Raw genomic sequence first — 26,384 nt, forward strand, 5'->3', positions numbered from 1 at the left:
GGTCCGGAACAGTGAATCCCGGCATACCACGGGTAACCGGTCAGCCCAACTGTGAGACTAAAGGGGGCTTTACACGCTACGACATCGCTAATGCGAACTCGTTGGGGTCACGAAATTGGTGACGCACATCCGGCCGCATTAGCGATGCCGTTGCGTGTGACACCGATGAGCGATTTTGCATCGTTGCAAAAATCAATTCTCAAAAATCATTACTGCAGCAGTAACGAGGTTGTTCCTCGTTCCTGCGGCAGCACACATCGCTCCGTGTGACACCGCAGGAACGAGGAAGCTCTCCTTACCTGCCTCCCGGCCGCTATGCGGAAGGAATGAGGTGGGCGGGATGTTACGTCCCGCTCAGCTCCGCCCCTCCGCTGCTATTGGGCGGCCGCTCAGTGACGTCGCTGTGACGCCGCACGGACCGCCCCCTTAGAAAGGAGGCGGTTCACCGGTCACAGCAACGTCGCCGGGCAAATAAGTATGTGTGACGGGTCTGGGCGATGTTGTGCGGCACGGGCAGCGATTTGCCCATGTCGCGCAACAGATGGGGGCGGGTACCCACACTAGCGATATCGGGACCGATATCACAGTGTGTAAAGCCCTCTTAACAGTGATTAAAACATCTTGACTGCAAGCCCTGTGTCGTCTGCTTTTTCCTGGATCCTATCAACATTCACCATAGACCTTACAAATGGTCGCCCCGGGGTACCGCTCCACCTGTGGAGAGCAAGAAACACCTCAGCTGCCATAACACCAGCCCCGGAGGTCCCGTCCAGCAGCTGCGGCTCCAAAGCCGCAATCCACAGGTGGCGTCACGAATCTTTTACAAACTTCATTACAATCTCCCCCATAGCACCATATTTGACTCCACCAGGGTCACGAAGTCGGGCCCGCCCCGCCACCGCTGACTACCCTGGACTAGTCCGGCCCACCACCGAGTTGCCTAAGACCCTGGGGCGGGCGAATCACATGTTCATAGAATGGGATATAAATTACAGATCTCTCGCCAGGAAGTGAAAAGTTCATGCTTAAACTCCCCTTTGTTCATTATCTACAGGATTTCTGTAAAAAGCCAGGCCCCAAGGTCCCAGAGAGTCTTTGGAAAGGAGAATGAAACGCCCACGCCGGGGCTTGAGGAGCTCGTACTGTCACTGGGCTGGTGGTGTTCGGGGGTCGAGCTATGGGTGGCCCGACCCGGCTTCCGTGACCCCAGCGGGTTTGATTAAAGAATTCAATATTCCAGTGTGACATGGGGGTAATGGAAAGAGGGTAACGGGGTTCCTGGGAGCACATCACTGGTTGCAGCGGTGACTGGGGCCTCGGCCTCCTCCGCCGTGGACCCCCTCCCCCTGCAACTCTTTTCTCCCCCAGGAACGGTATGGGATGGGAACGGGGGTTGCAAGCAGCGCCACCTGTGGTATGTGGCCAGGTCTCTCTCCGGGGCAGGTGTTACGGGCAGCTAAGATGGAATCGCTTCCCACGAGTAAAGCGGGGGAGCCCCGGGAGGTTAGTGAGAAACGGGGTCGGCAGTCCTCGGGAGCACTGGGGCACAGGGTGGTGGCATTTACTCACAAAAGTCACTGAATGCGGGTTCCAGTTCTTTTTTATTCACTGGTCTGTTCCAACATCGCAATCGGGGGCTGGTCCTCGCCATTGTAGCCTCCGGTCGGTCCCTTCAGGAAAGTAAGTCGCTTCTTCAGGAAAGTAACACCATACTGTTTCCTGAAGACAAAGCATGTAATGGCTTTGAAATGCATTGACTAAAAAAAGCACTTCTCTCCAGTGGTTTGTCCTGAATCTTCCTTTGGAAAGTCTTCAGCAGCAGCGCAGAGTGGACATGTCTTCTGTCCTTTTTCTATAAAGAAAATATAAAATTACATGCAAATGGATTGCCTACAAGTGAAACATGGAGGGGACAGGTTATCCAGAGAGAGACTGTAAAGGCTGCCATACTCATTAGACTAATGTCAGCCAAATTCACTGATATCGAAAGGTTTGGCCAACAGTCTAATGTATATGGTGACCCCCGACAGGTGATTGTCAGGGAAATAAGAATCTCGGGCTTCTCATTCTTTTGTTCTCTAGAGAACTATCCTGTGCCCTCGTGTATCTTCAGCAGCCGCTCCATTATTGAGAGCGTATCTTGTTGGGTGTCACACAACTTGAAAAGGTGACTGTACATCTCTTTTATTATGTTTTTACAAAATAAGACCCTATTTTGCGCCTTTTCTCCTTAGTGTTGTGACAAATTTCCTTTCTAGCATGTGCTCCAATAAAAATTCATAGAAAAATGTTTTACCTGTCAACAATAGAGGATTGTGGAAAGCTGGAGATATAGAATTACACTTTTATTTAGGACGCAGTTACACGGCTGTGTGACTTGCCCAAGGACTGCATTGCAGTGGCGGCTCTCCTGACCTATGCAGCTGTCACGCTCGGGTCAGGAGAGCCGCCGGCCAGTCCGAGCCTTGTGATGCAATCCTTGATGAGTCATATATCCATGTGACTGCCCCCTTATAACACTTCTGGTGGGTAGAATTCTTTTTTTCTCGTTATTGTCAGGCAGCATTACTGTATTTGCGCCATTATTTTGTTTCCTGGTATAATATATGTATATCCCTAAAGTTTTCATTATTATAAAGGAAGATCACAAAGAGACTTACAGCTATTTATCTCTCCAACATAATTGCGGCTTCCACTACAAGCAGGTGGGACCTATTTATCATCTGTGCATCGCAGTTTTCACTAAGAAAGTCATAATCTTTCCTGTTGCAAATGGACTTCCTGCTGAGCCCCTCTGAATCATCTGCAGCATCAATTAAACAAGCTGAACCTTCATAAATATTAATAAGGAAAATCACGATGCATCCATCTTATTAATATGGATACAATTTCCTTTGATTATTACTGTATGAAAAAGCTTATTTATTATTTGAGAACAATGCAGGAAAGCCACAGCTAAACGACAACACAAAAGTAACTCATTTACTAAGCACATTGCTTTCATACATTACATCCAGAGTTTTATCATGGTGCTGTTCCTCACCACTGCTCATGCAGAGCCTCCTGATTCAATATTTCCAGAACATTAAGACATTGTCAATCATAAGGCTGAAAAGTATCTATACTATTTATTTTGCTCCCCTTTATAGCACTATTAATTCCACAGCACTTTAGAAACCTGATCATCACTGTCCCCATTAGGACTCACAATTTAAATTTGTAATCAATATGTCTTTGGAGTGTGGGAGGAATACTATAGTCCCCTCTTATTTCTGAACCACCATATTGTAACCTTTTGTCTGCAATTCACCACCACATATCACTACTTTGCCACCATAACAGATATTAAAGTGGTTGTCTGGTCCTTTAATATTGTTACCCATAGTATAGGTCATCAATATCAGATTGGTGGGATGTGACACCCGGCACCCCCACATTCAGTTTTCCTTAGCTACTGTGGAACTCCTGGTGTCACGGGGTAAGTACATAGCGCCCCACGGGGCCTCAGGGGTTACTCATCACTGGGCCATTGGTTTTGTGGGGTTGCTGTGACTCGCCTTGAGTCGCCCACCACAGTGCTGCAGCGGTTGCCTCCGGGACACTGCGGGGACTTCTCTTTAGGGACCCCTTCTGGCAACATGTACATCAGGTTCACTTTCATAGGAGTCGTGACGCCACTCTCGGTTTTGCGATCAGGGGTGGTGACCGCCACCGCAGTTTAACGAGCGTCTGGGCCTGATGGGTTGTGCAGTTGGATGGTGTGGCCTCCCAGGAGTGAGGCTGGCCCCATGGGCTCGGCTGTATGTGCGTGGAACCACAGGTCGCAGAATAACTCAGACAGAGTCTAGAATGTCTTTCACGGCTTTTACTCACTTTCAGTTGTTTTCTGTGAGGTAACCCGGGCGATGCTGAGACAAACTGCAGGGAGAACCAGGTATCCTTCAGGCTGGCATAGGGATGACTGTAAGCTCGCCTTCCTAGCACTTATTGTTTCGGATAACCCCCGACTTCAAGTATATGGGATTCATCCAGGGAAGTCGCAACTGCCTTTTCTCCCCTTTCTGGCCCGTTTGCTGGCAGCGTGGACCAAGTAAAGATGGCTCCTTGCCCTATCTCACTTATGGGCCCCCTCGTTGCTGCGGATGCTGCGGACTCTGTGGTGGTTAGTGAGACACCTGGACTGCCCTCACCGGCAGGTTTTAGCAGACCACTAAATGGATGTCTGGCTCTAGGGACCTGTCCCCGTGCATGCCTGGTCTACCAGAAGTCCCCATACTCAACTGCCTCGCTTCTTCCTGAGGTGTTTTCAGGCTGACTGTGTGGCAACCGAACTCCCCCGCACACAGCCACTACACTTGCAGGGTCTGACTAGTGTGACCGCTCTTCTGCGTCTCCACTTCAGACTGGCTTCCTCAAGCTCCTCTTTCTGACTGCCTCAGCAACAACTAGCTTCCAGCTTCTCTACTCTGCACCACTAGCTGACATGTGGAAGCCACGCCCCCTCCTGGGTCTGCCCAGGGGTCCCCTCTAAGGTGTGTGTGAGACCTGGTCACTATGTGTCTGTGCGTACACACCCTAATCCATCTATCAGGATTACCTGTTTGCACTCACCCAGCGTGGGTGCAGTACTCAATGGTGCCTGACCAGGTCAGGGTCGCCACATTCTGATCCGGCTTCGTGGCCCCGGCGGCTACATGTAAAGGACAAATAAGCGGGTGCAAGGTGGAAAGGGGGGTGGAAGGAGTGTGAAGGGTCTCTGGGAAGCGTGTCACCAGTTGCAGCGGTGACTGGGGTCTTGTCCTCCTCCGAGAAATAGCGATCACACCCAGACTGCAGAGTCTATGGCCCAAAAGGTCCCTTTGGCATATTAAAAATACATTGGTATAAGTAGCAAATATTTGGTGAATCTGTATGTATATATCATATACATTGAAGAGCAAAAGGATAACAATGTTTTGAACTTTTGACTTTCAGGCTCCATATCTCACCATCTACTACAAGAGTGAGACTAGCTTCATTTTACAGACAATCCTGTAATTATGTTTCCTGAATTTGCACCCCAGCTCCTGGCTGCTTCATTAGCCTCCTTTTTGTTCACCAGCTGACCTTGTAGGTTTTTAAAACCCAGAGAAGATGCAGTGTAGTGTAGGACCCAGCAAAGGAGGTTGTCGTGAAGGGGCGCTGGGCTGGTATTGCAATGGCCATTATAATATTCTAAATACCTCCATATTTGTTATAAGGTAGAATTTATTTTTGTTTTTCACAGTGTGCGTGGAATTTTTTCTCATATTCAAACATATATATATATACAGTTAGGTCCATAAATATTTGGACAGTGACACAAGTTTTGTTATTTTAGCTGTTTACAAAAACATGTTCAGAAATACAATTATATATATAATATGGGCTGAAAGTGCACACTCCCAGCTGTAATATGAGAGTTTTCACATCCAAATCGGAGAAAGGGATTAGGAATCATAGCTCTGTAATGCATAGCCTCCTCTATTTCAAGGGACCAAAAGTAATTGGACAAGGGACTCTAAGGGCTGCAATTAACTCTGAAGGCGTCTCCCTCGACCAGACAACATGCGGTCTAAGGAACTCTCAATTGAGGTGAAGCAGAACATCCTGAGGCTGAAAAAAAAGAAAAAATCCATCAGAGAGATAGCAGACATGCTTGGAGTAGCAAAATCAACAGTCGGGTACATTCTGAGAAAAAAGGAATTGACTGGTGAGCTTGGGAACTCAAAAAGGCCTGGGCGTCCACGGATGACAACAGTGGTGGATGATTGCCGCATACTTTCTTTGGTGAAGAAGAACCCGTTCACAACATCAACTGAAGTCCAGAACACTCTCAGTGAACTAGGTGTATCTGTCTCTAAGTCAACAGTAAAGAGAAGACTCCATGAAAGTAAATACAAAGGGTTCACATCTAGATGCAAACCATTCATCAATTCCAAAAATAGACAGGCCAGAGTTAAATTTGCTGAAAAACACCTCATGAAGCCAGCTCAGTTCTGGAAAAGTATTCTATGGACAGATGAGACCAAGATCAACCTGTACCAGAATGATGGGAAGAAAAAAGTTTGGAGAAGAAAGGGAACGGCACATGATCCAAGGCACACCACATCCTCTGTAAAACATGGTGGAGGCAACGTGATGGCATGGGCATGCATGGCTTTCAATGGCACTGGGTCACTTGTGTTTATTGATGACATAACAGCAGACAAGAGTAGCCGGATGAATTCTGAAGTGTACCGGGATATACTTTCAGCCCAGATTCAGCCAAATGCCGCAAAGTTGATCGGACGGTGCTTCATAGTACAGATGGACAATGACCCCAAGCATACAGCCAAAGCTACCGAGGAGTTCATGAGTGCAAAAAAGTGGAACATTCTGCAATGGCCAAGTCAATCACCAGATCTTAACCCAATTGAGCATGCATTTCACTTGCTCAAATCCAGACTTAAGACGGAAAGACCCACAAACAAGCAAGACCTGAAGGCTGCAGCTGTAAAGGCCTGGCAAAGCATTAAGAAGGTGGAAACCCAGCGTTTGGTGATGTCCATGGGTTCCAGACTTAAGGCAGTGATTGCCTCCAAAGGATTCGCAACAAAATATTGAAAATAAAAATATTTTGTTTGGGTTTGGTTTATTTGTCCAATTACTTTTGACCTCCTAAAATGTGGAGTGTTTGTAAAGAAATGTGTACAATTCCTACAATTTCTATCAGATATTTTTGTTCAAACCTTCAAATTAAACGTTACAATCTGCACTTGAATTCTGTTGTAGAGGTTTCATTTCAAATCCAATGTGGTGGCATGCAGAGCCCAACTCGCGAAAATTGTGTCACTGTCCAAATATTTCTGGACCTAACTGTATATATATATATACACACAGTGCCTTGCAAAAATATTCGGATCCCTTGTATTTTTCACCCTTTTCCTACATTTCAGGCTTCAAACATAAGGATACAAATTTTAATGTTATGGTGCAGGTAAAATATATCTTTGCACCTTAGATTGTGAGCCCCAATGGGGACAGTGTTGCCAATGTATGTAAAGTGCTATGGAATTAATAGCGCTATATAAGTGAATAAATTATTATTATTACTACTGTGTTAGCCAGTAGAGATAAAAAAAAGTTTGTTTAAAAGAACTGAGAGTCCTCAGTAGTTGATACCTTTTAATGGCTAGCTGAAAAGATGGTAATAATAGCTATTATTACCATATTTTCAGTTAGCCATTAAAAGGTATCAACTACTGAGGATTCTCAGTTCTTTTAAACAAACGTTTTTTTAATGTTATGGTGAAGAATCAACAACAAGTGGGACACAATTGTGAAGTTGAACGAAATTTATTGCTTATAAAAATAATAAACTGAAAATTGGGGCGTGCAATATTATTCGGCCCCTTTAAGTTAATACTTTGTAGCGCCACCTTTTGCTGCGATTACAGCTGCAAGTCGTAAGTCTCTATCAGTTTTGCACATCGAGAGACTGAAATTCTTGCCCATTCTTCCTTTGCAAATAGCTGGAGCTGAGTGAGGTTGGATGGAGAGTGTTTGTGAACAGCAGTTTTCAGCTCTTTCCACAGATTCTCGATTGGATTCAGGTCTGGAATTTGACTTGGCCATTCTTACACCTGGATACGTTTATTTGTGAACCATTCCAATGTAGATTTTGCTTTATTTTTGGTATCATTGACTTGTTGGAAGACAAATCTCTGTCCCAGTCTCAGGTCTTTTGCAGACTCCAACAAGAATGGTCCTGTATTTGGCTCCATCCATCTTCCCATCAATTTTAACCATCTTCCCTGTCCCTGCTAAAGAAAAGCAGGACCAAACCATGATGCTCCCACCACCATGTTTGACAGTGGGGATGGTGTGTTCAGGGTGATGAGCTGTGTTGCTTTTATGCCAAACATATCGTTTGGCATTGTGCCCAAGTAGTTCGATTTTGGTTTCATCTGACCAGAGCACCTTCTTCCACATGTTTGGTGTGTCTCCCAGGTGGCTTGTGGTAACCTTTAAACAACACTTTTAGGGCCGTTTCACACGTCAGTGAAAAACACCGACGTTTTTCACTGGCGTGTAAAACACACACATGTCCCTCCGTGTGCCGTGATTCACGGCACACGTGGGTTGTCTAAGTGCAATCCGGGCTCCGTTCTCCGTGGCCCGTGATTGCACTTAGAGATTAACTCACTAGAGATTAACTCACCTGTGCGCGCTCCCGCTCTCCATGGTGCTGATCGCTCCCGCGGTGCAGCATCCGGCCGGCGCTGACCCCCGCAGGAGCTGCTTCCGGGTCGGCTGTGTTGTGCATCATGAATATGCGCAACAGTAATGAGCCGGGTCAGAAGCAGCCGGCAGAACGGGCTGCAGAGGACATCGCTGGAGCCGGGTGAGCAAAAATGATTTTTATTTTAAAAGCACGTTTTTTTCTGGCACGTGTTTCACGGACCACACCACTGCGTGGTCCGTGGGACATCTGTGATGCCAGAAAAAAATGGACATGTCTCCGTGCGGCAGTCACGGACACGCGGGTACGCCGCACGGAGACACGTTCAGTGAAAAATCACTGATGTGTGAGCTGACCCATTCATTATAATGGGTCTGCGTATGTCAGTGATTCTGGTACGTTTAAAAAAAAGCACAAACGTACCAGAATCACTGACGTGTGAAAGGGGCCTTATGGATATCTTTTTGAAATGGCTGTCTCCTTGCACACGTTGAGTATTTGGTTGCAAAAATTTCTGAACTATTTCTGCATCTCTTGGCAGGAAAAATGGAGTGCAAAAACACGCAATGTGTTTGTGCCACATTTTTTTATGCGGCGTTGCATGCATTTTTCAATTGAAGTCAATGGCTCAATAACGCAGGCAAAAACGCTGAAATAATTGATATGCTGGAGATTGTTTTCTGCACCAAATACTCAACATGTGAACTACACTTCAGGATTCTCATTGACTTTGCTGGCATCAGGATTTGCTTGCAGTTTTGGGACAAAACTGCACTCAAAAATGCATAAAAAAGAGATAAAAATGCGAAGTGTGCACACGCCGTTACACAATTGCACACAAACAATCCTAGGTGGTGCCACACCAAAACTTCATTCCACTACCAAAGTCATCATGGATCAGGCTGGTACCATGCAATGCCACATAATAGAAGCAAGTAATTTAAGGGGAGCATTAGAAAAGTCTCTGTCTTGCTTCAACTTGTAGTACAGTTTGCACAGTTAATAGCAGGTGCAAGAGAAAGAAACTTCAGAATGACTTCCCAATAGGGTCAGAACATCGGCCTTATTAAAGGGGTTGTCCACTACTAGGACGACCCTTTCTAATTCAACATGTTTGCCCCAGGTAAAATAATAAAGACTATACTCACCTCCCGTACCAACATCATTCCAGTAGTGCCATATCTTGCGGTGTGAGGACTCACATGGGGTTGTGACTAGAGTTGAGCGCGGTTCGCGGTTCGAGGTTCTCCAGTTCTAGGCTCGAGTGATTTTGGGGCCTGTTCTAGATCGAACTAGAATATATTAAATTCGGCACTCAGGTTGAAAATAAATTGAATTTTTTTATTTTCCAAGATATCCAAGTTTTTCAAGCAATATTTGTGTTATCAAAAAAAAAAAAAAAAAAAAAAAAAACAACGTTTCGGTCACACGACCTTCATCAGGTATAATAACACTACAAAAAAGTAGAAAAATAAAATACAAAATAAGCATGTGAACAAATCAAATGCCCCACCTTTATCTGCCTGTTTGATAATAAGATTCTTATCTTCTATTAGTGATATTAAAGCAGTCAATCAAAAAATACATCATATATAACTGGAACAACAAGGAATACTTTTTTGGAATGTATTTCGTCAGTTCCAGTCTTGATGTTATCTATTTGTTTATCCTTCATTTTATTATTGTTATTTTTATTGTTCCCTTTCTCTATAGGAAACAGATCTAATTGTTCTGTGAATATAGATTTATGCTTTATAGTCCAGGGACAAAGCAATTTTTCTGATATCCAGTATTCCTTGTTGTTCCAGTTATATATGATGTATTTTTTGATTGACAAAAGGATCCTTTTTGTATGAATTGAGGACACGTCTTTCAGTTTATGTACATTGCATGTTAATGTTATTTCATGCCATTTGATTTGTTCACATGCTTATTTTGTATTTTATTTTTCTACTTTTTTGTAGTGTTATTATACCTGATGAAGGTCGTGTGACCGAAACGTTGTTTTTTTTTTTTTTTTTTTTTTGATAACACAAATATTGCTTGAAAAACTTGGATATCTTGGAAAATAAAAAAATTCAATTTATTTTCAACCTGAGTGCCGAATTTAATATATTATTGATACGGGGTTGGACCCTATTCTGGCACCTTAATAAAGCAGGAGTGCCGCACTTCAATAACTAATAGATCGAACTAGAACTCGAGCTTTTTGCAAAAGCTCGATAGTTCTAGAAACGTTCGAGAACGGTTCTAGCAGCAAAAAAACAGCTAATTCCTAGCTGGCTTTCCGCTGTAATAGTGTAAGTCACTCTGTGACTCACACTATTATGACATTTCAGTGTATTGTGTGCGTGAACAGCGCCTTCAGATCACTGCTGCTTGTATAATGGCGATCGCCATTTTTTTTTTTTTCCCTTGTCTTCCTTCCTTAAGCGCGCGCGTGTAGTGGGGCGGGCCAGCATGTTAGCCAATCCCAGACACACACATAGCTAAGTGGACTTTTAGCCAGAGAAGCAACGGCATGTGTGATAGGATGTCCATGTCACATGTCCCTGCATTAAAAAACCGGACATTTTCCTCCAGGACGCCATTATCTCTTCTGCGTCTTTGGTGTCAGACATCACTGTCGCAGCTCCGTCCTTTATATAAGAATAAGGCTGCACATCAAACTTAGATAATGGTATAATGCCTCAAGCATATGGAAAAATATTGGAATATACAATGAAAAATGCTACTTGCTAATTTGAACATGTGAATAATGAATTGCATACCTGCTATGAATATTAGGAAAAAGGAGATATTTAGCAATCGCATTGATCAATGTAACTGAGCCCCAAAACCTCGTCAAGGTATATCTCTATATTGGGGTCCCTAGCTCTGTGACCCTAACTGTGTGTCATCTCATTGCAATTAAAAACTGCTATGGGTATTCTGCGTCTTTGGTGTCAGACATCACTGTCGCAGCTCCGTCCTTTGTCCTATCGCCGATACAGCTGTATGCGCTCCATACACAGCGCTAGACAGCTTAGGGAGAGCACTTTCTATCAGTCCTTTTAAGGGCTCAAACCGGCAGGGTCAGAGCCATAGGTGACAGGTCCTGAAAACAGAGACAGCGTCTGTGTAGCCAAGGTCAGGGATTTCGTCGCTGCATTTCCCCATTAGGAGGGAATAGAAAGGCAGGCTTCCATTCCTCTACCCAGAGCCCCACAATCCTGGCACTGTTCCCTCCTGTCCTCTGCACACTCCAACTCTTTTTAACTAAGCCATTATACTAGCAAACAGTCAGTGTACCTAGTGGCATCCTAAACGTGGCTATTGGACTTTTGTGTAGTCACACTAGTGGAAAGATATTTGCAGCACGTCTGCCTGCATTGCACACTCAAACTCTTTTTAACTAAGCCATTATACTAGCAAACAGTCAGTGTACCTAGTGGCATCCTAAACGTGGCTATTGTACTTTTGTGTAGTCACACTAGTGGAAAGATATTTGCAGCACGTCTGCCTGCATTGCACACTCAAACTTTTTTTAACTAAGCCATTATACTAGCAAACAGTCAGTGTACCTAGTGGCATCCTAAACGTGGCTATTGTACTTTTGTGTAGTCACACTAGTGGAAAGATATTTGCAGCACGTCTGCCTGCATTGCACACTCCAACTCTTTTTAACTAAGCCATTATACTAGCAAACAGTCAGTGTACCTAGTGGCATCCTAAACGTGGCTATTGTACTTTTGTGTAGTCACACTAGTGGAAAGATATTTGCAGCACATCTGCCTGCATTGCACACTCCAACTCTTTTTAACTAAGCCATTTTACTAGCAAACAGTCAGTGTACCTAGTGGCATCCTAAACGTGGCTATTGTACTTTTGTGTAGTCACACTAGTGCAAAGATATTTGCAGCACCTCTGCCTGCATTGCACACTCAAACTCTTTTTAACTAAGCCATTATACTAGCAAACAGTCAGTGTACCTAGTGGCATCCTAAACGTGGCTATTGTACTTTTGTGTAGTCACACTAGTGGAAAGATATTTGCAGCACGTCTGCCTGCATTGCACACTCCAACTCTTTTTAACTAAGCCATTATACTAGCAAACAGTCAGTGTACCTAGTGGTATCCTAAACGTGGCTATTGTACTTTTGTGTAGTCACACTAGTGCAAAGATATTTGCAGCACCTCTGCCTGCATTGCACACTCAAACTCTTTTTAACTAAGCCATTATACTAGCAAACAGTCAGTGTACCTAGTGGCATCCTAAACGTGGCTATTGTACTTTTGTGTAGTCACACTAGTGGAAAGATATTTGCAGCACGTCTGCCTGCATTGCACACTCCAACTCTTTTTAACTAAGCCATTATACTAGCAAACAGTCAGTGTACCTAGTGGTATCCTAAACGTGGCTATTGTACTTTTGTGTAGTCACACTAGTGCAAAGATATTTGCAGCACGTCTGCCTGCATTGCACACTCCAACTCTTTTTAACTAAGCCATTATACTAGCAAACAGTCAGTGTACCTAGTGGCATCCTAAACGTGACTATTGTACTTTTGTGTAGTCACACTAGTGGAAAGATATTTGCAGCACGTCTGCCTGCATTGCACACTCAAACTTTTTTTAACTAAGCCATTATACTAGCAAACAGTCAGTGTACCTAGTGGCATCCTAAACGTGGCTATTGGACTTTTGTCTAGTCACACTAGTGCAAATCTATGTGCAGCACCTCTGCATGACACCCTCCTGCTCTGTTTTTAATAAGCTATAATGATAGCAAAAAATACTGCCATTTAGTGGCATCATAGAACTGTTTGTTGTATTCCATTAGTGCCCCACTGGTACCAAGCTATGTGCAGCACCTCTGCATGACACCCTCCTGCTCTGTTTTTAATAAGCTATAATGATAGCAAAAAATACTGCCATTTAGTGGCATCATAGAACTGGCTGTTGTATTCCATTAGTGCCCCACTGGTGCCAAGCTATTTCTAGCACCTGTGCAGAACACCCTCCTGCTCTGTTTTTAATAAGCTATAATGATAGCAAAAAATACTGCCATTTAGTGGCATCATAGAACTGTTTGCTGTATTCCATTAGTGCCCCACTGGTGCCAAGCTATTTCTAGCACCTCTGCATGACACCCTCCTGCTCTGTTTTTAATAAGCTATAATGATAGCAAAAAATACTGCCATTTAGTGGCATCATAGAACTGTTTGTTGTATTCCATTAGTGCCCCACTGGTACCAAGCTTTGTGCAGCACCTCTGCATGACACCCTCCTGCTCTGTTTTTAATAAGCTATAATGATAGCAAAAAATACTGCCATTTAGTGGCATCATAGAACTGGCTGTTGTATTCCATTAGTGCCCCACTGGTACCAAGCTATGTGCAGCACCTCTGCATGACACCCTCCTGCTCTGTTTTTAATAAGCTATAATGATAGCAAAAAATACTGCCATTTAGTGGCATCATAGAACTGTTTGTTGTATTCCATTAGTGCCCCACTGGTACCAAGCTATGTGCAGCACCTCTGCATGATACCCTCCTGCTCTGTTTTTAATAAGCTAAAATGATAGCAAAAAATACTGCCATTTAGTGGCATCATAGAACTGGCTGTTGTATTCCATTAGTGCCCCACTGGTGCCAAGCTTTTTCTAGCACCTGTGCAGGACACCCTCCTGCTCTGTTTTTAATAAGCTATAATGATAGCAAAAAATACTGCCATTTAGTGGCATCATAGAACTGTTTGTTGTATTCCATTAGTGCCCCACTGGTACCAAGCTATGTGCAGCACCTCTGCATGACACCCTCCTGCTCTGTTTTTAATAAGCTATAATGATAGCAAAAAATACTGCCATTTAGTGGCATCATAGAACTGGCTGTTGTATTCCATTAGTGCCCCACTGGTGCCAAGCTATTTCTAGCACCTGTGCAGGACACCCTCCTGCTCTGTTTTTAATAAGCTATAATGATAGCAAAAAATACTGCCATTTAGTGGCATCATAGAACTGGCTGTTGTATTCCATTAGTGCCCCACTGGTGCCAAGCTATTTCTAGCACCTCTACATGACACCCTCATGCACATTTTGCTACGCTAATGTTATGGCAAACTCAGGGAATTCATTGCTGCATTTGATAATTCGGAGGGATAGAAAGTGAGGCTTCCTTTAGCTTTTCCTTCTGTTCATTGACAGCATCTCCAAGTTCACACCCGAAGAGCAATTTCTCCTCCACGTCTAAGTGTGGAGAGGCAGCTAGTGCGCATGCGTGTGCCGATTTACCCCAGCTGCAGCCTAACTACAGTGTTTCGCCTAGTGAGTATGCTCAGCCTGACTGTGCCATTCCTGACGCTAAGTCTTCATTTCGGGATACAGCGCATGCTCCCACACTAAGTGTCAAAAGCCTCTTTGCACAGGTACTTGCATTCCGTGCCGGGTCTAAGTCCTGTTTTGTGCCTAGACACCATGCTAAAGCTGATAGTCTTTTTTCAGAGACTGTATTTCATGCTACTGAGCATGCTCAGGCACTTACTGCATCAGAGACTAGGTCCGGTAATGAACTCTTTGGCCCTGCCCCTGATGTGGGGGTCCCATATAGACCACAGGGCATCAGGTGTCCTCCCAAATGGCTTGCAGAGGCCCACCCCTATGACTTGTCACCGCATTATTGATGGTCAGACGATGACTGGTGAGGTGTTTGGGTCATGGCAGCCATGAGGTCATCATTGAAGTTGCGGTTCCAAATAGGACGCTAGTTATGCCACTCATGACGTGTCACTCTACTTTTGTCTCCAGGAGGTTCATTGTGGTTCACCCTGGTTTGGGGCGGACCCAGGTTATAAAAGGGGCTGGAGCCAACAAGGAGGTGCGCATTCTTCTATTATGCTCCGAAAGAGCACACCTCCATGTGTTGAACCCATTGCGGCTTTAGGCCAGAGGTAGGCAGGGATAGGGTGTCGATGCAGGCCACCACCACAGTTGGTAACGCAGAACGGTTAAGACCAGCTCCTGTCCTACCAGTCCTGCTTGTGCAGCCCAGTGGCATTAACAGGCCTGCTGCTGCTGATGCGCCTGCTGTCCACAGGTGTGGCCCCTACGCACACGGTCAGCGTACTCAATGGCTCCTGTGTTGTTAACAGAGAGTTCCTGGGCTGGGTGGGCATGTGGACCCTGTGACGCTAACAGGGCTCCCAGTCTCCAGATCCGAATGGCGTCTAACTCGGTTCAGGCTACTATTAGTTTCATAGCCACACAGCTCTGTATCCTCCACCAAACCTTCCAGTTGCCAACCTCTCCTTTTCCAACTGTGAGCACGGTGGACACTGACTGCTGATGGGGATATATACCTTTCTCTTTCTTTTCTTATTAATTTTCGTTATATAGCGGTAACATAGTATATACCACCTTATCCAAATCTGCCAGTCCCACTGTAACAGATGGTGTTTCTTCATCAAATGTTACTTTTGCTTAACCACCAAATCCACGGACCAAAACTTTATTCCCCTTTCCAACACACCTGTTCCCCTTTCCACCAGCATCTGTCCTTTTTCAACTCATTTTGGTATATGACCAAAAGTGCAACTCTGCAGGGACACCGTACTCAACGCCATCTCAGCACAGCAGCCAGCCCTCGGTCCCTCAGATGTGGACAAGGAAAAGACCATTTCCTCCTATCCATGACAAAGCGTTGAGATTCACTCTGTGCAGCACTGGTGTTTAGTGGAAAAGCAGATCTAAGATTGCGTACCACATTCTGCAGATACTCCTGTATACGTGCGTCCATTTCTATGGCAGGAATTATTTCGCCAAATTTTGTCTTGTACCGGGGATCTAACAGTGTGGCAACCCAGTATTCAGGATTACTTTGAATTCGTACAATCCGAGGGTCATGTAGGTAGTGCAGCAAGAAGGCGCTCATGTGTCTTGTGCATCCAGGAGGACCAAGTCCTTGGTGTGTTGGTGGCAGAGAGGTGAGAATCGTGCCTCCTTCCTCTGCCCTCTCCCCACAACCTCGCACAACCGAAATGTGAGCAAGCTCTCACTCATCTGCTGAGTCTTCCATGCCCATCGCCAGTTCGTCCTCCATTTCTTCATGGGCTCCTGCACTTTCCTCAACACTTTTTGCTGATACTATGCGCCCTTGTTAATCCCTCTCCCTCACCATGACTGCCGCATAGGTGCCGCTGACCATCTGGACCTCGTAGATCTTGTTATCCCTTCCGCATATGACTCCTCCTGTACTTCCTCCCTGTCTTGCTAAATTCTACTAAAAAGGGGGCTGAAAGCCCGTACTTACGAAGCGCTCACTGATATCCTAATCAGGCACGAATACTAATATTCTTTATAGCAAGATACTATTTATTTTAATAGCACATGAATATATATAGTCAATGGTACATAGGCATTTAGAACTATAGTCATAGAAACTTATACAATAACAGAAATATGCATCAACATTACCGTTTTGTTGTAGCAATCCTTTCACATCGGAGGGAACTCGAGTTAATGATAAGGAAACAACATCTCAGCCTCTTGCATCACAGGAACAGTGCGTACGTACACTTCAATGTCCTGGAATGTTTCCCTTACATTAAACGAGTCCGGTGTATTTTTATAGGAAAATTTGTAGGTTGTGTTTAAATGGTCACCAGCATGTGACAGCTGAGTCATGTTCATGTAACTTGTCCACAAACTGATGTGGGCACCGGCAGCTTCCTGCACATTTCCTGCACATCCTGCCAGTTGACAACTGACCGACCACAGTGTTAGTGAAATATTGCAATGAGCCGTAAATTTCATATGCAAGCTTCCTTAAACCTGTCTTTAAGCTAACCACAAGTTTCCGGTAAGTGGAACTGTAAATGTTACTTCCTTATTATCTAAAAACTGCTTCAAAACCTCGTTGACATGTATTTCTTGGTCATCATTAGTGGCCATCCAAAGGACATCTCTTTGATACTGAATTATTGATAGGTCAAATAATATCGGGGATCACTCCTATCTTTTATGATTCCTATCTAATCACACATTCTTTCAGTCATATCACATTGGTATCACAATCGGTCCTTGATCCCAGGGATTATTTTCCATCATCAGTATTCCACTAGAAGAAGATCACTCGGAATATACCATACCATGACCAAGAAATATTGTTTGCCACAAATTTTGTCTTCTTGGTTTGTTTAGATAAATGTTGAATCACAAATATAATCACTTTCACTACTTTTGTACAGTGTATTAAAACTAAAAGCAATATTATCTGAAAAGCTCCCTTGAATATCATGTGTTTTGGTATTTGCTCGATATTCAAAGGAATCATTACACATTACATTTCCCGATATGTTACTAGAAGTTTCACTAGTCCCATTTATGAACATATTGGCATAAGGCCATAACATATCATGAATTGTCCTTTCCACTAAGCTGGGTTTAAAAGCATCTACAGTATTTATAACTGTCCCAAAACTTATTTTTATATTCCCCATAGAGATGAATCCCAGGTTAGTCAGTCCAGTCTTATATCTTAGTACCCAAATTCCTCCCTTAAAAGCCAGATATTGCAAATTGGTGACTGTTGCATTCAAATTGCCTTGCCACCATGGAAGATTGATCCATCCCACTATGGAAATGGGTACTGTAGTATTCTATAGACGAACACTTTGAGTGTCTTTATCAGCAAGATGATCAGAACAACTTTTCTACTTTAAGATTTCCTCCATCGATACCGGGACATCCAGATAAGGGATACTGGTGGCTGTAAGCGAAGAATGTGTACAGATCCAGCAATCTGTGTGTTGAAAATGTGATGGTGCATCAGAAATTCATTCGCCACAGGTTCCTCCTGATGTAGACTTGTCCATCCAACGACCAGAGAGGCAAACATCAAACACAGGAATTTCTCCATCTCATCACTATCGAGCTCTTCCCAGTAACCGATACCATGAATTCCGCTTATTTACAACACCATCTGCAAATAAAGATACACTATTATTCTCGTAAATAACATTTTTCTTGTGGGACATATTCCCACTTCCCCACTCCTGGTCTCGTTATCAGGAGAGTACGATCTTTTCCGACCGCTATTACCTCTGTCTCTGAGGGCGGTCCTTGGAGGTTTTGAATCCATCTTTTTGCTCCTACATTTTTAATATTAGAGGATCCAAAACCTTTAGTACCCCGTATTGTTAATTCTGCCGGGGCAGTTCCTTCTCTTATTTCAGACAAGTTTATTAGAATTATCAACATCTCAGCCACCTTCTGGTGTTTCATCAAGATCAAAGGTTCATTTCCAAAATTTAGCATCAGTACCTTGATTTCTCCCTGATAATCTGCATCTATTACCCCTCCCACCACTATGGCTCCTTTTAACACTAAACTAGCAGTGGCTATTTGACCATAATGATCCTTTGGTATCTGGCAACCCAATCCTGTTGAAATTGGTTTTACCTTACCTGGGGGTACCACGACAGTTTCCAATGTACTGAGGTCTAAACCTGCTGAATAAGGTGGCGCTCTTTCTGGTGTGCCCAAACAGCTGTACCTTGCCTTGTCAACTGTTGGACTGATTTGTCTGATGGCTGCTGCTTTATCTGCTTCTGAATTAAACAAACGTTCAAGTGAGTTAGTAGGGACATGAGCATCGACATGAAATACAGTGGTCTTGGTAGATTGAATAATCCCTTCAATGTCTTGCCACACTTCCCTGACCATCTCAAACACATTTTGCTGTTCCTCTCCCCATTGGAACTCATATTTTTTACTCGTTACTTTGTACAAATAAGCCAACATTTGTCCCAAATGAGGGATATGTTGTCTCCAAAAATCAAACAATCCAATATAAGACTGAGTCTCCTGTTTGGATTTAGGGACCGGAAAATTAATAATTTTCTGTCTGGCATTGGGCAAGATCTCTCTGTGCCCCTTGTTCCACTGAATCCCTAGAAATGTTACCACCTGAGACGGTCCTTGAACCTTGGCATCACTGATTTCCCATCCTTTACTCCACATATGAGCAACCAGTTTTGTCAATTGATCTTTCACACTTTGCTCATCTTGTCCTTGTATCATTATATCATTGATATAATGTGAAATCTGCATTTCCTTATGACAAGACATAACCCCAAAGGAGAATTTTCCTTTGGTTCGATTAAGAGTCATCCATTTTAGGATATCAATTCCCAAAATATATTCTGGTATAGGTACTACCAGTACCGTATACTGCTTGATAGGTAAATTACCTATCTTCAAAGCTACCTGTGTCTGAACCCCGGTGATCACTTGACCACCTAGTCCAGCAATTTTTACTCGAGGTCCTTTTATTTTTTCTGGGTTTCCATGAATTAAAGTAGCCTCTGTCCCCGTGTCAATCAAAGCTGGGACTCTTTGAACATTTCCCCCTTTCCAATGTATGCTAAGATTGACGTAGGGACGTTCGTCCCTTTTTATCAATAGGGGGGCTTGGCTGGCTACCTATGGTAAATCACTTCCTTCTGAACTTTCATTTACACAGACTTCAGTCTGTGTATTAGCCCTTCCTTCCGTGACCTTTGTGGCCACGGCTGCAGCCAGTTCTTCCCATGGATAAACTGACTGAATATCTTCCCAAGACACTTTCTTTGGGGGTTTTTCCCCTTTTCCCTCTGATTTCTCTACCTTGGGGGTTTTTGAACCCCCTTCCACATTTGTAGTGGTCACTTTCTTTGCAGATAGAACTTTCTGTTTGTACAACTTCCATAATTCTCCTGTCTCCTTTCCATCAATCCTTATTGATCCCGGCTTTAAGCAAAGCCTGGAACATGTCTTTGCGAGACACTCGTGGGGCCTCCCCTACTGATTTCTCTTTCCAATCAGGATTGTTTAGCTTACTGTTACCAACATGGCCTCCAGGGGATGATTTATCCCACTGTCCCATATCCTGTAACTCCCTCATCCTCCCTAGAACTACACCGATTGATTCTCCAGTCAGCGCTACAGTTAAGGTTAAAATAACTGTTTTGTATGCTGGGGGAGCATGTTTAACCAGCCTATTTCTTATGCTGGCTGTCAATGGGTACTGGAGATAATCATCATCCATTCCCAAAAGAGGAAGAGCATTCCTCATTGCTTCTTCCTTCAGCCTTTCCATACCATCTTTTAAGGTATACCAAGGTTTATCATTGATAGGAAAGTCTGCTTCTGATGGGTATTTGTCCAGAAAAGCATGGGCTAAGATCATGATTAAGTTTTGAGTACCATGCTCATTATGATCAACAAAATAATTTTTTATTGATCTCTGAATTACTGGGTCCCGAGACATGGTGACAAATTTTGCCACGTCTCCGGCATCAAAGTGCACTCCACCTCCTCCGAGATCGTGCACCCTGACCAACCAGGGAATTTCTCCTTCTACTGGTTTTTGTCTAAACTGTGTTAAAATGCTATCAACTTCTCCCTGAGAGTAATCTTCAATGGTTACTCGATTTTTTACATGAGGAATCGTTCTCTCATTTATGATGGCATTACCATCTTCGTCATATTGCAGATTCCCCTGACCATCCCGGACATGTTCCCGGATGATCTCATTCTCTGTCCTCTCTAGGCGCCTCCTTACTGGGTTAGCCTGAATCTTCCCTTTATGGTAATCCTCCTCATCAGATGATGAAGATGAATCCCACACATCCCCATCCCAAGTATCGGGATCCCAGTTTATAGAAGCTGGGACGATACTTTTAGGTACTTTAGTTTTATTTACCTTTCCTCTTCTTTTCTTGTACTTATTTTGAGCAATTTGGATTTTATTTACCTTTCCTCTTCTTTTCTTGTACTTATTTTGAGCAATTTTTATGGCAGCTTTTTGTGCCACATTCTGATAATGTTCCAATTTATCCTTCAACAGTCTGGTATTACTTTCCAGAACTGTTTTCAGGCAACCTAATTCTATCATCTTTTGTTCCATCTGGGAACTTTTCTTCTCTATCTTTAGATTACGCTCATGCATTACACTATATGCACTTGCCAAAATCCAGATGCGCCGTCTTAAAGACACTACATCACCTGTTTTCACAGGGACACCACTGAGTACATTCACAACATCAGTAGCTTCACTACCCTTAAGCTTATCCTGCCATTGTTCTGCCAATCCACAAGATACTACATCACCTGTTTTCACAGGGGCACTACTGAGTACATTCACAACATCAGTAGCTTCACTACCCTTAAGCTTGTCCTGCCATTGTTCTGCCAATCCACAAGACACTACATCACCTGTTTTCACAGGGGCACCACTGAGTACATTCACAACATCAGTAGGTACACAACCCTTAAGCTTATTCTGCCATTGTTCTGCCAATCCACAATTGACCAATTCATGTGCCATAAAATTGTAGGGAGCCTCAGTCCAGGTGGGGATCTCCACAACAACCTCCTTAACATTATCCTTACGTTTTCTGAACATTTTGACACTATGCAAAGATTGAAAAAAAATATTTGGAATTTTGCCAAATATATGTTTTTAATTTCTAAATTACAAAAATTAGTTTATTTCTTCTTATAGAAGTAATCCTGCCGACTACGCCAATTTATGTCTTGCTAAATTCTACTAAAAAGGGGGCTGAAAGCCCGTACTTACGAAGCGCTCACTGATATCCTAGTCAGGCACGAATACTAATATTCTTTATAGCAAGATACTATTTATTTTAATAGCACATGAATATATATAGTCAATGGTACATAGGCATTTAGAACTATAGTCATAGAAACTTATACAATAAAAGAAATATGCATCAACATTACCGTTTTGTTGTAGCAATCCTTTCACATCGGAGGGAACTCGAGTTAATGATAAGGAAACAACATCTCGGCCTCTTGCATCACAGGAACAGTGCGTACGTACACTTCAATGTCCTGGAATGTTTCCCTTACATTAAACGAGTCCGGTGTATTTTTATAGGAAAATTTGTAGGTTGTGTTTAAATGGTCACCAGCATGTGACAGCTGAGTCATGTTCATGTAACTTGACCACAAACTGATGTGCGCACCGGCAGCTTCCTGCACATTTCCTGCACATCCTGCCAGTTGACAACTGACCGACCACAGTGTTAGTGAAATATTGCAATGAGCCGTAAATTTCATATGCAAGCTTCCTTAAACCTGTCTTTAAGCTAACCACAAGTTTCCGGTAAGTGGAACTGTAAATGTTACTTCCTTATTATCTAAAAACTGCTTCAAAACCTGGTTGACATGTATTTCTTGGTCATCATTAGTGGCCACCCAAAGGACATCTCTTTGATACTGAATTATTGATAGGTCAAATAATATCTGGGATCACTCCTATCTTTTATGATTCCTATCTAATCACACATTGTTTCAGTCATATCACATTGGTATCACACTCCCCTTCCTCTTGTCCCAACACCTGACTCCAATAATAATTACAGTGTGCTCCATCATGTAGATGACCAGAATTGTCACGCTGAGAATGACATTGCCAGTGCTAAACATCTTCGTCGACATTTGTAAACTGTGTAGCAGGGTGCATAGGTCCTTGATCTGACACCACTCCAGCAGCGTGATCTGCACCACCTCTGGATCAAGTTATCCCAGGCTATATGTCATACCGGATTTCAGCAGGGCTCTGCGGTGCTGCCACACACGCTGCAACATGTGCAGATTCCAATTCCTGCGTGTCGGAACATCGCATTTCCGGCGTTTAACTGCCAGACCCTAAGACTTCTTGGAGTGATGAAAGTTGTTGAGCTGCTGTGTGCGCACGATGGAAGTGAGCACATGGCGAGCGTGCCCGCTGCACAAGGCCATGTAGGCCGGGATGGTGTTTTAAAAATTGCTGGAGAATTAGGTTCAACACGTGAGCCATACAAGGCACGTGTGTCACATTGCCCTGACGATGGCCCGCAGCCAGGTTTGCATCATTGCCGCACACGGCTGTTAAGTCACCAACGGAGTACGCTCCGTCAATTTGTACTCCGGTCGCCAGGTGACAACGTGTTCCTTTCATGCATAGTGCTGATGATGGGAGAGGAGTCGATGCCAGCGGCGCAGGTGGACGCAGGTTATGCTCACCCACTGGGCTGCATTACCTTGACAGATGCAGAATCTCTGGCTGAATGTAGCTGGTGGGTATCTCACAGATGAAATACCATCATTCAGCTACAACCAATGGGAAGACACCACACCCTTTTTTATGCCCATCCTGTCTGCAGACCACTGCCAGACATAGCTATGAACCTCTGGTTAATTTTACCCCCAGTTCAGTTTTATGATTTTGTGTGCTTGTTACCTGACTACTTTTCCTGCTTGCTGTTTATGTACCTTGTTGGCCGATCCGCATTTCACCTCTGCTTGTTTTCTGATTAAGTCCTGGCCATCCCATTCTGTTCCTGTTCCTCAATTAATGTTTTGACCCTGCCTGACTACTATTCTCTGGAACTGCAGCCTTCCACAGGTATTAATCACCTTGGGCCCTGTGTAATTCCTAATCCCTGTATAGGGGTTAAAGGGTTTCAGGGTTCTAGGGGTCCTGCTTGGTGAGTGGCTTCCCTCTAGCCTATCATTTACAGCCCATCTGAGTGTGTGGATCAAGGAAGGCGTTACACCGTGCTCTCTGCAGAAGGCCATGTGGGCCAGGATAGTGCTTTAAAAATTTCTGGACAACCAGGTTCAACACGTGAACCACACAAGGCACATGTGTCACACTGTCACAGCGAAGGGCCGCACCCATGTTTGCATCATTGTCGCACCCGGCCTTCCCTGGCTGCTGGTTGAGTGGAGACAACCATTGATGAAACTCGGTCTCCAGAGCTAACCGTCCACAACTTCTCAGCGGTGTGACTCACATTTCCCATACATTTCAAAGTAAACCTTTGACCGCCTGATGGCATTGAGCTCTGCTGCCAGCATAGTAAGGAGGTGTGTGGTATTCCTTGTGCGCAGTTACAAGGAAGGGTGGCCTGACCACACAGGGTTTGCGCCAAGGTGGAGGACCCACACGAGGTTGAAGAGGCAGAAGCAGTGTATTAACTTCTACATACAGAAGAAGGATTGAAACAACTCGTGGGGACGGCAAGACTTGTACAGCAGACCCTTCTCCATCTCTCCCCACAGTAACCCATTGCCCAGTCAGCGACATGTAACGCCCCTGTCCATGCTTACTGGGCCAATTATCTGTGGTGAAATGCACCCTGTCACACAGAGTTTCTCAAGGAATCAGTGATGTTTAGTGCGACATGCTGGTGTAGCGCGTGCACGCCTTTGTTGGAGAAGGAGTGGCGCCTGGGCATCGGCTCTTGGGGCACTGCGATGGGCATAAGGTCTCGAAAATCTTCGGTTAAAAAGGTTGGAAAGGCAGCATTTTGGTAGCCAACAGTTTGCAGATGCTGAAAGTCAACCTCCAAGCCATGTCATGCCCTTCTAAAAGCATGTAAAACACAGCGAGGGGACTCCAACCACAGTCTCCCTCGTTTCCACTAATTGGGCCACACACACCCCACTTGACTGGCATCAGTTGACCCCCTTTTCAAAATGAAAAAGATGCTTTGCATGAAGCACTCTCAAAAATATGCGTGCCTTTCCCGTCCCCTGGCTGACCCAGGGGAAGAAAAGTCCTCTGAGAGCCATGACTTGTTCATCTTGGTTCTTTTAGAATCACAGCGAGGGGACTCCAACCACAGTCTCCCTCGTTTCCACTAACTGGGCCACACACACCCCACTTGACTGGCATCGGTTGAGCCACCTTTTGAAAAAGAAAAAGATGCTTTGCATGAAGCACTCTCAAAAATACGCGTGCCTTTCCCATCCCCTGGCTGACCCAGGGGAAGAAAAGTCCTCTGAGAGCCATGACTTGTTCATCTTGGTTCTTTTAGAAACACAGCGAGGGGACTCCAACCACAGTCTCCCTTGTTGCCACTAATTGGGCCACACACACCCCACTTGACTGGCATCAGTTGACCCCCCTTTTGAAAAAGAAAAAGATGCTTTGCATGAAGCACTCTCAAATATACGCGTGCCTTTCCCGTCCCCTGGCTGACCCAGGGGAAGAAAAGTCCTCTGAGAGCCATGTCCACATTGTCAGTGGACAGACACGTGTGCTTATCTGCCAGCAGACCCCCAGCAGCACTGAAGACAGGTTCCGAGAGAACGCTGGCTGCAGGACACGACAAGATCCCCAAGGCATACGTGGCGAGCTCAGGCAATTTATCAAGATTGGAAGCCTAAAATGAGCAGGGCTCAAGTTGCACAATAATGGAATCGATGTTTCCTTGCATATACTCATATATCTGTGTGTCCTCCTCTTTTTCCTTGTCCAGCTGTTTTGTTTTCGCATGAGTATATGTCCTTGTCACTTTCCCATGTGTTTGTGTTGTGTTGTGAGTTGTTTGTCACCTTTTGGACACCTTTGAGGGTGTTTTCTAGGTGTTTTTATGTGTTTGTGATTGCCTGCCATTGTTTCCTATGCAGTTCGAGTTCGGTTCGTCGAACGTTCGACGAGCCGAACTCGAACGGGACCTCCGTTCGGCGAACCGACCTCGAGCCGAACCGGGACCGGTTCGCTCATCTCTAGTTGTGACATCTCGTGAGCCTTGGGTCCAATCAGCACCTGCTTCCTTTCTTCTCTCCGCCTTCAGACCAAACGTTAATCAACAGGAAGTGAGCACAGCCGCAATGTTCACTTCCGTTTGATTGTTTGATCCGAAGACGGATGCAAGCAATGATTGGATGTGGGGCTCACGTGACGTCACAACCCTATGTGAGTCCCTGCTCCGCGAGCCGTGGCACTGCTGGAACAATGCTGGCATGGGAGGTGAGTATAGTCTTTACTATTTTACCTGGGGCAAACATGTTGAATCGGAAGGGGTTGTACTAGTACTGGACAAGCCCTTCAAAGAAGTCCTGACAAGATTTTTATCTCATAAACTGTCCTAATAATTTCTATAATGATGTGTAAGTATAATGCTATACTTATTAAATACTGTCTTCTTGGGTTTCCAGCACCATTCCAGGCCCCACCTAAGTGCTCCCCTTCTTTGCTGACTTGTACTGTTTTGTGTAGTGGAGCTACTTCTTTTAATGTAAAGCTATGGAGGAGAAAGAGACGTCGGGATCACACTTTCACCCCAGATCACGTGGTTAAGAAGAGAACCAGAGTGACACGTGAGGCTT

Source organism: Anomaloglossus baeobatrachus, chromosome 6, assembly GCF_048569485.1.
Source record: "Anomaloglossus baeobatrachus isolate aAnoBae1 chromosome 6, aAnoBae1.hap1, whole genome shotgun sequence".
Lineage (NCBI taxonomy): Eukaryota > Metazoa > Chordata > Amphibia > Anura > Aromobatidae > Anomaloglossus > Anomaloglossus baeobatrachus.